Here is a 13,859-nt window from a genome sequence, read left to right as displayed (position 1 = left end):
TGACCTACTGACTACCAACATGAGGACAAATAGAAATGATGCTCTTTAATTTGTAAAGGCCAAAACAGGATTGATAGAATGAATAACCATTTACTTTTTGACAGCCTGTGTAATGAAATACTGTAGTTTCAGTCGTTCCAACCAACACATTAGGTGTGAATGATGGGTTAAGATTTTGATCTTGAATTAGTTTAAATTTGGTTATCAAATATGCACATTGAATCCCCTAAGATTTTGCAGGATTCCAAAATGAAGTACCTATCAATTGACTGCTGGCAGACTTCGGAATGTTATCATTCCAACACAGTGTCAGTATCCACAAACATCAGATAATGAGAATTTTGTTAGTTAGAGGGTGACCCAGGAAGCTGTCTGTCCAGACATTGCTTGGAGAAGTGAAAACCTCCCAAAAGCCACTGGCTCCCACACAGCAGACCTGGTGTACAGTAGAATGACTCACACTGATCAAGTCCAGACTTACTTGCTTTCGTCACATTTATCTGGCTGCGATGTCACTGCTGTCTTTGTCACTTTTTCCCGTTTTGTTCTTCCTTTACATGGTCTGGATTTCATTGTCTAGCAACACCGGTGTTTTGTTTCTAAAACCAAATAATATTGGGCAAGAGTTCAAGTGAACCATTGGCGAGAGTAAAAAAAAATATGCAACTGCTACCATATCACAGTCACAACAGACTAGAGAAAAGTGTTTGAAGGTGGCTGACAAGTGGGTTTATTTGAGATTTTTTTTGGCTCCAATGTTTATTGTGAGTAATTTTAGGGGTCCAAACATTCAAAGCGAGCCAGGTTGATTGAATTTAGAAAGATACGTGTGATTAAAGCCGCAGAAGTGTGACCAGCAATAATAATTAGGTCCGGCACACACATAATCAGGTCCCCGTGATTGAGGTTTTCCAGGGGAACTGCAGATGCATCCAAATGATACAAAAGCGTTTAGTGTCGAACCCAAGCAAAATAGTCAGTTGGCACATGCGGACCGTAATCCAGAGTTTTTCGACCTTCTAATCTGCAGACGTTTAGTAGTGTTGGCACGTCTCTGGAGCTGTCAGCTCAACGTCGGAGGGAGGGAACTCTGGATTTAATTTGTGCACGGCCTTGCCAGAACTTTGTAAAAAAAAGCTTTGAGAGGGAGAGACAAGAAAGAGAGTAAAATGAAGCCTGTACTATTTACTCCACAGAGGTTACATGTTTTGTTTCTTCACGTTTTACAACTTATATGTAACAGAAAAAGAGGCAATCTAAACCTTCCGATGGTATCAAATGGAAGCAGTTGCTTGAATGTTTATAGTTTTCAGGTCATATGTGTGTACCACAGAGCATGAATTTAAATGTTTATTGCCTGCATATCACTCTGTAACGTGCACCACATCCGTGGGCATATAAACAGCGAACCCAGTGAAGGAACCATAAACAACACACTCAAAACTAATGAGCTGCCAGATTCCTTTATTTAGATAGTTCCTCACTCTCTGAGTTTTGTGCCCAGACTTGTACATTGCAATGTGTAGCCGCCCGTGAATTGTGGAAGAAAAAGTGACAGCTAACGGTGGTTTATGTCGAGTAATTCAGGTTCTGCTGCTGATGCAAGAGAGTCAAGTTTAGTCCTGTCCACTTTTCTCTTCCGCCTTTTTCCTTCTCTCAGGTCTTGAGAACCTAAAAACTACTGGAGGCTGACTGGCTTGCAGATCTTGCTCCAAGCCATTTACATAATGCTCATCTGTTTATTATTTTATGCTTGGGCTTGCTCTGTCATGAGGAAGCAGGGGAATAGGTCAGGACAAGGGAATTGTCTCCCATGCAGTGTTCCCTCTAATTTTCCACGGGTCTGAGCGTTTACACAAAGTCGGTGAGCAACGCTTGAAACAACAGTGAGCAACCATAATCCCAAGTGTGGCAAGATAATTAATTATCAAACATGTCCAAAACTTGACATCAAGTTACATTTTGCTGAGTTTCCGGCAATGCACAATTATTTTTCTCTTCCAAATGAATTGATTAATGTACTATTGCAAAGGTTGTACGGCCTACAAACATTGTTTGTTCTTACAATTCTTTCACAAGATATCCATTTCTTTTTACTTCCTGATATATTTTGTCGCATAACATTAACATTTTTGGGGGCTTGTTTAGTCGGTTGTAAGATACAGAACTGTACTTAATCACATTTTTTAGTGGAAGTACAATGTTGGCAACAAGATTCACTTGATATAATTGGAAATTATTTGAATGCAACTTCTTTTTTCCGTGTTTTTTTTTCTACTTTTTTAAAATTCCTTTTAAAAAAATCTTATTGTATTTATTTTTTCCAAGCTGTTACTTTTTTCTTTTTGTTCTCTATTTACTTTTTTCCTACATTCCTTTTTTTTCTGTCTTTTTTTCTAAATGAAACACAAACTTTTTCTTCTTTTTTCCGTGTTTTTTTTCTACTTTTTTTGAATTCCTTTAAAAAAATCTCATCGTGTTTATTTTTTCGGAGCTGTTACTTTTTTCTTTTTGTTCTCTATTTACTTTTTTCCTACATTTCTTTCTTTTCTTTTTTCTGGCTTTTTTCTTAATTTTTCCTTATTTTTTTCTCTTCCTTTTGTTTCTTTTTTTCTCAGCTTTTCACTACTTTTTCCATTTTGGTATTTTTTTCTTTTTTGTTCTATTACCCCCTTCCTTTAAGTCATTTTGTGCATAATTTTACATAATATTTGGTCATGTTGGGATTAAAGAAGCAAAAACAACCTGAAGAGCTGTTTAGGACCCGAAAGAGCCGTTTCCTGTTAGTGAGCCGAGCTGAAGAAGCCGGTTCTCGACAAACTCTACCAACTTAACTCAACTTCTTTCTACTTCGACTCGACTTCAAAATACCGCATTTAGGACACAACGTCAGGGGAACCCGTGTATTTTTACCTTCATGGACTGTAACTTTGAATTAAGTCGCTTCTTAATTCGTAATTTTGAGCCCTCATTTTTGTGCGCGAGAATGTGCGAGCAGTGCGCAGCTTAGAGGGAACACTGCTCCCATGCTTTCTCACAGTCTTCTTGACTGACAGGAAAGATTTGTGATAGAAACCATGCGTGGCATCTGATGAGAGGTGGAAAATGTGTTGTTCATGGAAGGATCTTATTTGCAGATAGTTATTTTTGCAAAGGATTTAGGAATACAAATCAGCAAAAAAGATAGCTTTGTGAATGCTGCACAACAAATAGCCCAATCCTGCACCACCTACACTTTTACAATATTTCAAGTCCTTACTAAGTGTGTTTCCAATACCGATTAGCTTTGTCCAAAGCTGTGCAAAAGTAAGAAAAGAAAATCGGGAATCTTCAAAAACAAAGCCCTCAAATAACGTAATAAGTGATAATGTACTCATAAAGTGATTTGTGATAAATTAATAAACTTTTTTGGTTAAGGTGTAATGGAAACACTTCACATTTCTGGAAGTCATGTGACCGAATGCCTTGACGTACAAGTGTTTGAAATCACGACAAAAAGTCTTTTAAAAAAAACTGATAGGTTGTTGACATATTAAATGAGGCAATACATACATTAAAATAAACACACTTTAAAGAAAACAAGCAGTTCTCTTCCTCTTTCTTTTTTTGAAAAGGCGTGGTAGGCTGCAAATTTTATCATTGATCACCATTGTTTCTCTTTTTTAACAAATTGTTAGTTAAGCCGGCTTGTTTTTCAAATCACAGCGGTTAAATTTGGCGAAAAAAATGCCTTCTGCAACGTTTGATTGCTAATTAGTTCAATCAGGCAAGACCACAGACCTGCACACTCATGGGTTTATGCAATGAATAGCCGCTAATTAAAGAGACTGGATTGAAGGGTTTTCCTGATACTAATGTAGATCTGTAAAAATACAAAGATTGAACAATTGACATGAGAAAACATAATTCTCTTGACAAATTTATTATCATCTTCACCAAAATCCAGTATCAGTCATACTAGCAAGATCAAATATAAAAAAAATATTTGAAAAGTAACAGAAGTAACAGAAGAAGAAATAGAAAAAATATTGGCACCCTTCAGCTGTTTACTTATTTTATTTGGTAACGACTAAACCTAGAGTATCTATTAGGATGATCACATTTTTAAAAATGACAAAAAATTCCTTATGAAAGCAGACACATTGTAAAGCACTTTAGGAGGTCTACAGCGACCTAAAAAGCGCTACATAAAAGGAGTCTCTTTAAACGATAATCAATAGGGTTTTGTCAAAATTTGAACCTTAAGACAGGATAAGACGGTCAAATTTTGAAATGATACAGATTTCAAATTCCGTGAGACCCTAGGGTACGAAAGCATTTCCAGCTTTGAAAGGCTGCATGCTAGAACATCTTGTCGTGAATGACCAGGGAAGACAGCTGCTGAGGCATCAGATCATTCTTCTTGGTTTGAGAAGTGCATGAAATCCATGTACTTCTCATAACTCTTATCATGACATTTTATGAAGTTTCCGCAGAACAGAATGTGGTGGCTGCACATGTGTAGACAGTTATTTTCGTTGCTGCCCTCGGGGCTCCTGCATCAGCCACACGTTTTTATGAGTTAGAGTGTGGGTACTCCACTCTGGTACCCTCTGACCTTCCCACAGTTGCAAGAGGGGAGGCCTTGTGACGGAAAAAACAAGACCCACACAAGACCTCTCAAAGTCAAATTCCATGGGACGACTTTCCCACCGCCAGGCAAACACATAGCTGTGTTCTCTTCTGGCTGACAATCAGCGGAGTGGGTGATCGTGAGTGTGGGTCCTGTACGACACTCATACCCGATCCGACCTTTGGCGAAAGCCACAGCTAGTCTATTCTGCACAGGTCAGGGGAAAAGGCTGCGGGCCTGAATGTGGGAGAGAAAGACTTAGCCCCTAATGTGGAATATAAACTCTTTGCTTTGATTCAAAAGGGAATACAGTACTTGGAACTTCCAACGGTCATTTTGAATTGCTTATGCTGAGTTTTTTTTTTTTACCTGTATGGTTTACATTTTTAAGCATAACGTTCATTTAAAACAATAGATAATACATGAAAAATACAATAATTTGCTGAATTTCAACATACACTGGTCTCATCCCGAACTCCATTGTTTAGCTAGAACTTTAGTAAGTGCATTTGTGCATTATAATAGTCAGTGTGTGAAACTGTTCTGCATAGTTTTTAAAATGTTGCCCCTATCATCGCATCATAATTGACAATTTTGACTAAAGAGAATGAACAATTGTCACTGAAAATTACAATTTTTGGTCAGTACATGGACTCTCACAGCAAATCTGCAAGGGAAAATCCTGCCCATGAAGATGCAGTGCAACAAGAATCTAGGCATAAGCTGCATAGTCGATGTGACAAACAAAAAAGTGTGCAACACCACAGAGGACACTTTGGAAGGACCGTACAGAAAGCTGTTGTCAACTGTGCGCAGACAAAAACGGCAGTCATATCTTTACGTCACAGAGCTCATTAGGACTGGCCAAGATCATTCTCCAGGGCAAAGGCCAATGGGACAGGAGAAGAAACAGAGGGCCTACAACATCGAGGACTTTGCAACAACCGAAACTCAGGCATGGGACGGTCAGCAGTGGAGAAAACTGTCCAGAGTTGCAATCATGAACCGTAGTCACAACGTGGGTATTCAGAAGCCATAGAGACGATTAAATCTGTCTTAATTGCACATCTCGCATGTTTTTCCTGTTATTTTCTTATATCCCGTGTAAGATGTTCTGACTTTTTGCCCTGTTTTTTTTAAAGATTGATGCACGTTATAAAAATGTAGAACTGCTTTAAGATACTTAGTAAAATGCCCTCCCTCCATTGTGGGATATCCTCTGGGAAGGACTTGGCTGTGGCAAAACTGTGCTAGGCTTGTGGCTTGGGGAGTGATTTACACCATATGTAATGAGCGGATGAGATAAAACGAGATAATAAACAAATCAAAGCTGAAACATGTACTGCATTACAACAAGCAAAGGGTGGAAAAATCGTAAAAATGAGCGCAATCTAATTTGCTGTTGTCAAAAAGAGGCGAGGGGGTGGCCGATAAGGGTTGAGAGGGAGATCAGCCAAACGACAGAGGAGTGTTTGTGTTCTGATTAGGCCCAGCCAAATGGAGGCAGCTCACCAATGGAGATAACCAACAAAGACGTCGCTTCATGGAGGACAAATCGACGAACATCTTTTCACGGTCAATAGATGGAGGCATTCTTTTGTTTTTATGAAGGGACGGGGTAAGAGAGGAGGAGGGGGCAAAAAAAATCAATGGTCGCGCAACACAAAGACTCCCTTCATCCCGCTTGTGGTGGAGGCCGCGATCAAAATATGCACGCTGGCTGCACAGCGTGCACTCAAAACATTTTCATTGCTCTTGAGGATGAAGGGCCTGAAGAAGATTCAGTTGTTCAAGTAAACATTTGAAGATTCGAACGGTGTGCAAAGATGGTTTGTATCTGGCAAAATAAATAATCAAATCATTAAATAAACAAGGCATAAATATGACTTTATCATGAACTGAACAACTGAACCGAATGAGTGCTTTTTGAAGGAAGAAGGAACAGGAAACTCCAATCTGTATTTAGGGGCAATATTCCATTGAGTCCCCAGACAACCCAGATGTGAAATGAAATGATCTTCATTTATATAGCGCTTTTCAAGTCAATGACTTCCCAAAGCGCTTTACAATGTGCTTCACATTTCCCAATAGCAACCGTGCAGCCATGTAAGGCGCTAACCTGCTTATTTGGGGCATTAGGGGTTTAGTGTCTTACCCAAGGACACATTAACATGTAACAAGGAGGAGCCGGCATTCGAACCTGCGATCTTTTGATCCCCAGACGAGCGCTCTATCTCCTGCCCCGTAATGTGGTGCTCAGTCCTTGATATTTGCCAGATATTTAAGGGGTGGGTAGATTGTAACAGGCTAAAATGCACAGTTGGCGGAACTGCTATTCAAGATTTGTGGAGGTGGTGACAGTTTGTGTACAGGGAAACCTTACAAAACTGTTGGTCTATGTTTTGTGGATTTGAAAGTGAAATCCCAATTAACTTGTTTATTCTCTCCATCAAATACTGCTAAAGATCGAAGAATCTATACATGAATAAACAAACTGATGCTTCTAACAGCCGTGTCTTCATGAGGCCATAATAGATTAGAACCAATATCCCTGTGTTAAGCAAATTGCTCTTATGGGAGATGTCTTTTATTTTGTCTGTGCAATAATCAAGCTGTCTGATCCAAGCAGCATTACGATATCTCACACCACTGTGATTCGATTGATTACCTTTTGAAAGAGCTCGAAAACACAGATTTAGGTTTGTGTAGAGGTGGGTAGTGGGTAGTATATATATATATATATATATATATATATATATATATATATATATATATATATATGTATGTATATATATCCTTTTTTTACTTGTATTTTTTGTTGATTAGATGGACTTTGATAATTTGATGATCTGATTGGTTGTTTTAAAAAAATCTATAACTACGACATTGCTACAGTTACTTGAGTAACTCTTTCACCAAGTACTTTTTAACTTTTACTCAGGTAAGTATTTGGATGACTACTTTTACTTCTATTTGAGTAACATTATTCTGAAGTAAAAGTACTTTTACTTGAGTAAAATCTTTGGCTACTCTACCCACCTCTGGGTTTGTGAAATACAGACGCTGCCCTATTTACGAACGAGTTAGGTTCCGGACGATCGTTTGTCAGGTAAATTTGTTCATGGGTTGCTTCAGTGCCATATTTTGTATATTTAAGGTTTATGTACGTATGTTTAAGGCTGGTATAAGTAACCTGTATTGTTTTGTACTAAAAAAATAAACATGATATAAAATAATATGCTCTATAAAGATAAATAAAAGGAGGTTCAACATACTTGTGGAAGATGAGTAAAAAATTAAAGTAAAATATTTTCCGACATTGCAAAATTTTATTTCGTATATACCGTTTTACGTAAGTCAAATGGTCGTAAGTAGGGGAGCGTCTGTATTTTTAAAACAAATGGCTGTGTGTGATTGTTAATAAAAAGGTTTTATATCTATGAGCCTTCACGTAAACTATCAAAAGGGACAATCTCACTTTAGATGTGAGTTAAATGTAGGTACTATTGGGAAATAAAATGTCTGAGGTATATTTTTTCCTATGATTCGTTCGTCCAAAGCTGCCTGCGTATGATATAGATTGGAATGGCTCTAGATCAAAATAAATAGGTGGATAGATATTGAACAGACCAGCAAAGATTTTATGCTAAACAGTGCATTTTTTGGAGGTAGATTTGAAGTCCTCCCAGTTAGAGACAATACGGGAACAGATATTCACCTTTGAAGCAGAGACCTGCCATTACAGCGCTAAACATGTTTGCGCTGTTTTCCTGGTGGTCTTTTGATGTCCCAACAAGAGTTTCAGGTGCAATTTTACACCAATATTACGTAATTTTTCACCGCACAAGAGCAGCATCCCATCACCCTGTATCAAATGACATTGTTTCCCAGCCTTGCACAATTACACACAATTCTCTTGTTGGGAAACACAAAAGCACACACACACAGACACACTAATCGCAGCCGCAGGATCTGAGCACAGACTCCCTTAGATTGTTGGTGTTCTGGTCTGAAGAGAAGGAGACCGAGCTAATCATGTCACGCTCGCCACAATAGTATTTCTGTCCGACAAACAATATGCGTGACTCATCTCCTTTGAAAAATGCTCCCAAATGATCTGGTGAACAGGCGTCTGGACTAAGAACAGAGGGCAAATGACCTCTTGCCGTTCATGAATAAACACGCTGGGTGTGCGAGAGGTCAGTGCACAGCGGAGCTAAAGATGGACAGAAGCAAAAAGGAGGCAGACAGACAGTGGAGTCCGGTGAGATAGATGTGCTCAGTTTGTTTCTCCCTGCTGTCTCCGTTGCTTTAATGGACACCACAGGACAACTTGGCCTTCTCCTTGTTTTGACTTGAGAAAGACATACAGTGATCCTCTCACACTCCATGTTAGGTCAAAGAACAGCCTCTCCCAACAAGTGGGTCAAGATGTGGTTGGAAATAAAATAATGAAGTTAGTCTAAGGAGTGCATATTAAGCTTGCTTTAAAATGCAATAGACATATGTTGAGTTACTACGATCATAATAACAATAATAATGTAATTCTAGGCAGCACGGCGGCGCAGTGGTTAGCGCGTGTGCGGCACAGTTCTAAGGTCTTGGGGACCTCCTGTGTGGGTTCAAATCCAGCTACCGGACTTCCTGTGCGGAGTTTGTATGTTCTCCCCGCGCTTGCGTGGGTTTCCTCCGGGCACTCCGGTTTCCTCCCACATTCCAAAGACATGCATTTCAGGTGGATTGTCCCTAGGTGTGAATGAGCGAGCGAGTTGTCTGTCCCTGTGTGCCCTGCGATTGGCTGGCAACCAGTTCAGGGTGTCCCTGCCCACTGCCCGATGATTGCTGGGTTGGGCTCTAGCACCACTGCGACCCTACTGAGGATAAGCGGTGCAGCTAAAGAGATGAGATGAGATGTAATTCTAACAGTGTAACATGGGTGCATACAGGGGTTCATGATGAAAGTCGCTTTGTTTTCATACTTAATTGTCACGTAAGAAGTCATGATTTGTTTTTTGGATTGAATGAAATGAGCGAATTGGTATGGATGGAGTGGTTTATAGTGATATCCGTGTGGAATTTTCCACCTAAATTTAGTAAAAACAATGATGCCGTGTTTACGCATTATTTACGGACCTTACCTTGACACTGTTTGGTCGTGGTGATTTCCGACTACCATTACCGGTCAATGCCATTAAGTGTAAATACATTTTCAGAAGCATTGTCGCTGAGTGCCAAAATGTAAAAATAACACTTTCCTGTTTTATTAAAAACAAAACAAAAAGAAAACTATATTAAAGGGTTTAGCACTGCTCATCCGTAAGTAGCAAGCCTTTGGGAATGATTTCACCATTTGACAGCAAGAGTGGCTTTGACTCGATCTTTGTTCACACATTTAGGAAGCCCAACTTCCTAGTGTCGCTTCCTGTATATGGCGAATGAGTGCGTAGGAGGCCCCGTATGGAGGGTAGGTGTGTTGTGAGTCGCGAGAAATGGACAAATAGTAATAGGCGGTTAACTTTTTGACAGAGCTTATTCCTTTCAAAAAGATGATGAATTCCAATCATCATCATCTGGTCAGAGAGGGATGATAATACATGCACATCCGAAGAACGCAGTCGTCCGAGGGAACACGATTGCCATGGTGACCGCGATTGTGAGAAGGATCTTGCAAAGTTCATGCATCGCGCATGCAAAGTCCATGCAATAGTTCAACGTTCTTGAAATAAAATATTATTTTGCAAGAAAGGTGCCCTTGTGTTTATGGAAATATTCTTTTAAATATTGGTACCACAAATGCAAAAAAAAAGCAAATAAGTGAAAGTCCTGTTTGAAATGCATCCTTTTACAAAGAAGTGTTTTCTCAAAGGTTTTCTTGCAAAAGAGTATTTTTAAGAAACTAAGCAATGTTCAACTGTGGTTTATCAAACAGTGATAAAAGCTAGAAACATCTTTTTTTTCTATTTGAAGATTTCTTTGGATATGTCCTATGCCTATATAGCTACCAAACAGAATTTTCTGTAGGCCTTCATAAATGAGTCAAAATGGTAAAATTTGGCTGGACCAGGTTCTCCTAATTTGAGTAAAACAGAAAGCACTTAAACCAGGGGTTGATATAATATTCTTTGAAAACAGCCATAGTCTCTTGGCAAACTAGGCAGACGCAGTTGTTTCAGATTTCAGTAAAAATATACTCCGATTTCCACCTCTCCTAGAAGCGACGGCCCTCACTGTCAGATTTCTTTTTTTTATTCACAGTTGCTGTGTCGGGAATGGATTGGGCTTCAATTCTCACAGAAAGCCAACAGCAAGGTGCAAGATGTCCATACGGCTACTGCCTCTCTAAAATTTGTTTAAAAAAATTGGGGGGGTCAAAAATGTTCCCGACCCCTACTTTAGAGTGTAAACATTAAAAAACTGGAGAAGATAATTACAGTTTGAAATATATTTTACACTCTAAAGCCTAGAATGTCAATTTAAGACCTTTAAAGAATTATTATTATTTTTATTTAAACTGTACTATATGCTTTGTTTACAGTAAACAAAAAAAAAGACAAATAAATACTATTGTACATGGACTCACTTGAATTCTGTTGTGGGCTGTTGAATTCTGACCACTTAGACTAACACCTAAAATATGTTTCACACTATACACCCTTAAATGCTTAAACACCTGTCAAAGAGTTGTTTTGTTTTAAACTGTAATAAATACTTTGTTCACCGTAAACAAAACAAATGAATACTGTTGTGCAGAGACTTACGGGAACACTTTTATGGTTTTATTCTAACACGGGCTTATTTACAGATTGCACCAAACTCACTGGAATACTTGTACAAGTTAAGAGTTCCCCGGTCCACTGTCGTAAATTGTTAATTAAATGCATCCAGTTTGTAGTGAATTGTAAATTTTAAGGTTGGGGAAATAAGTTGCTATACTTAACCACATGTTTTAGCATTTTATAATGGGATTTTCTACTAAAACTAACCTAACCTGCACCCTCTTTTTGCATTAAGTATGAATCAGAGGGATGCAATAAGCGAAAGCAGTCTGCTTCTGAGCCTGGCTGACCCGGGATCAGGCTCAAGCATTCGATCTAGACAGCTGCTCCTTTTAATGCTGGCTTCCCCAAGCATTGAAGGCCTTTTCTTTTCCTCGTCTGGATCTGAGTTATCTGAACGCGGTTCTCACCATTTCCTGACCTTGAATTTTTATTTTTAGGCCAGCGCGTCTTTCTCATCACTTTCTAAAGTAGAAGTAGGTAAGGTGCTCCTGATGGGCGACAATGGGCGTAATGAATATGTTGGAAAGTGGATCAACCAGCAACGCAAGAGAGCAGGCCACTTGCATGCACATTAAATATTCTGTCGGCATGCCATAGATAAATATGGACACTCTTCTCTTCATTATGCGTCTGGGATGGTAAACAAGTTCACATTCAGCTGTGTGAGTTTAGTGCTTCTAAACATGTGACACGATCACAATACAACGAAGACCTCGACATGACATGCTGCCCTCATTATGTTGCAATTAGGCTCTTGATTGTGAAACAATGGTTTGATGAGCGCCCTGTTTCAATGAAACTTCTCTGCATCTTCTGTGTTCATTCAATTAGTAAACAGCTCTCCCATTCAAGCAGCCAAAATTACTCTTTTCCCAAATTTAACGCCCCCCAATGGGACCCTGCCCTATGCCTCTAGCGTCCTAACACTGGCATCCTCAGAACACTCGGGAAAAACAGGACTACACAGTCTTCCACACTACCCTACTGCCGCAGACCCCTCCTCACACACCCATTTGATTGTGATTGACAGTGCCTTTGTTCCATTGTGGGGAGCTGTCGCCTCTGATGAAGACACGTACACAGAGGCGAGGGGCTCATTGTACGACGCGCTTAAACAACAGGTCTGCAACCGGTTGCGTCGGCCTCTCATCTCGACAGTCACACTTGGTACAGAGTTCTAGAGGGTGTCACGATCAGGACAAAAACCTCCGAGCGGTCTGGCAGGCCGAGTAGGCCAGCTGCTGAGGGCAGGCCCGGGGCTTGGCAGTGCGTCTGAGGAGGCCGTCGTTAGGGTGCACCCCTCCTTGGGGATGGGAACCAGGTCACATTCTCTCACACGGCACAAAGAAGGGTGCATGCCTGAGAAGGGTGGGGGGTTGGAGGGAGGCAGGGTTTTGATGGGGAGCGGGCCATGACCTCTTTATATCCATCAACAGATCACTAACTTGGCCCACGGTCGTGCACATAAAACGTATTCATACACACAAACACATGCTAATGGGCAAGTGCACACGGACAAATGCGCAAACGTATTTCTGCACGAGGCCTCTTAGCTGAGAACTCAACTATGACATTTAGTTGACATCATGCACCTGCCACACCACATTGTTTTTTCAAATCATCGTAAAAATGTGATTCATTTTTACAAGTTGGAAATATAAGGAAGACAAGCAACAGCTTGACATCTTGAATTTGGTCCTATTCATTTTTTTTTGCTAATAAATTCCAGTGGACATGACAGTGTGTTGTTTTTTCAAACTTAAAAGTGTCTCGCATAGTGATGTGCATGGTAAAATTTGTTTTTTCAAGCTAGCCCTACAAGTGCTGAGATGAGTACAAAGTACATCCCCATCTTTTCAAATGCTATAACAGTCTGTATGGTACGGATAAAGGGTACCATTAGAGCGAGACAAGGCTGCATTCTCTCTCCAACTTTATTCAACATCTTCCTGGAGATGACCAAAGCCTTGGACCAACATGAAGGTACACTCAGCTTTGGGGGACATTACCTCACTAACCTCAGTTTTGCTAATGAGATCGCTGGACTGGCAGGAGAAGAACAGGAACTCAGAGACCTGGTCAGTACCTCCAACGCATCACCAAAAACACCACCACCACAAAGAGCTTGAACCTGTCACCAAATCCTGAATATCATATAAGAAGAGGGTCAAGTACCAGAAATCATGGCCAAGTTGGCTCAAACCACAGGTGCACTTGCCAGATTTAAGCCCATCTGGAGTGACATGACCATAGTGGTGAAATTAAAGCTCAGACTTGTTCAAGCGTTGGTTACTTCCATCTTCCTCGTTGCTTGTGAGACATGGACTCTCACAGAAAAGCTGGAAAGGAAAATCCAGGTCATGAGGATGCGATGCTACAAGAAACCTCTAGGCATCAGCTACTTATCCCATGAAGGACTGTTGTCAACTGTTGAAAACTGCAGTGGTATGGTCACATCACAAGATCAT

This window comes from Urocampus carinirostris, chromosome 1 (assembly GCF_059441175.1).
Source record: "Urocampus carinirostris isolate Australia breed hairy pipefish chromosome 1, RoL_Ucar_1.0, whole genome shotgun sequence".
NCBI classification, from domain to species: domain Eukaryota; kingdom Metazoa; phylum Chordata; class Actinopteri; order Syngnathiformes; family Syngnathidae; genus Urocampus; species Urocampus carinirostris.
The sequence above is the reverse complement of the archived record's forward strand: the minus strand, read 5'-3'. Positions refer to the sequence as shown.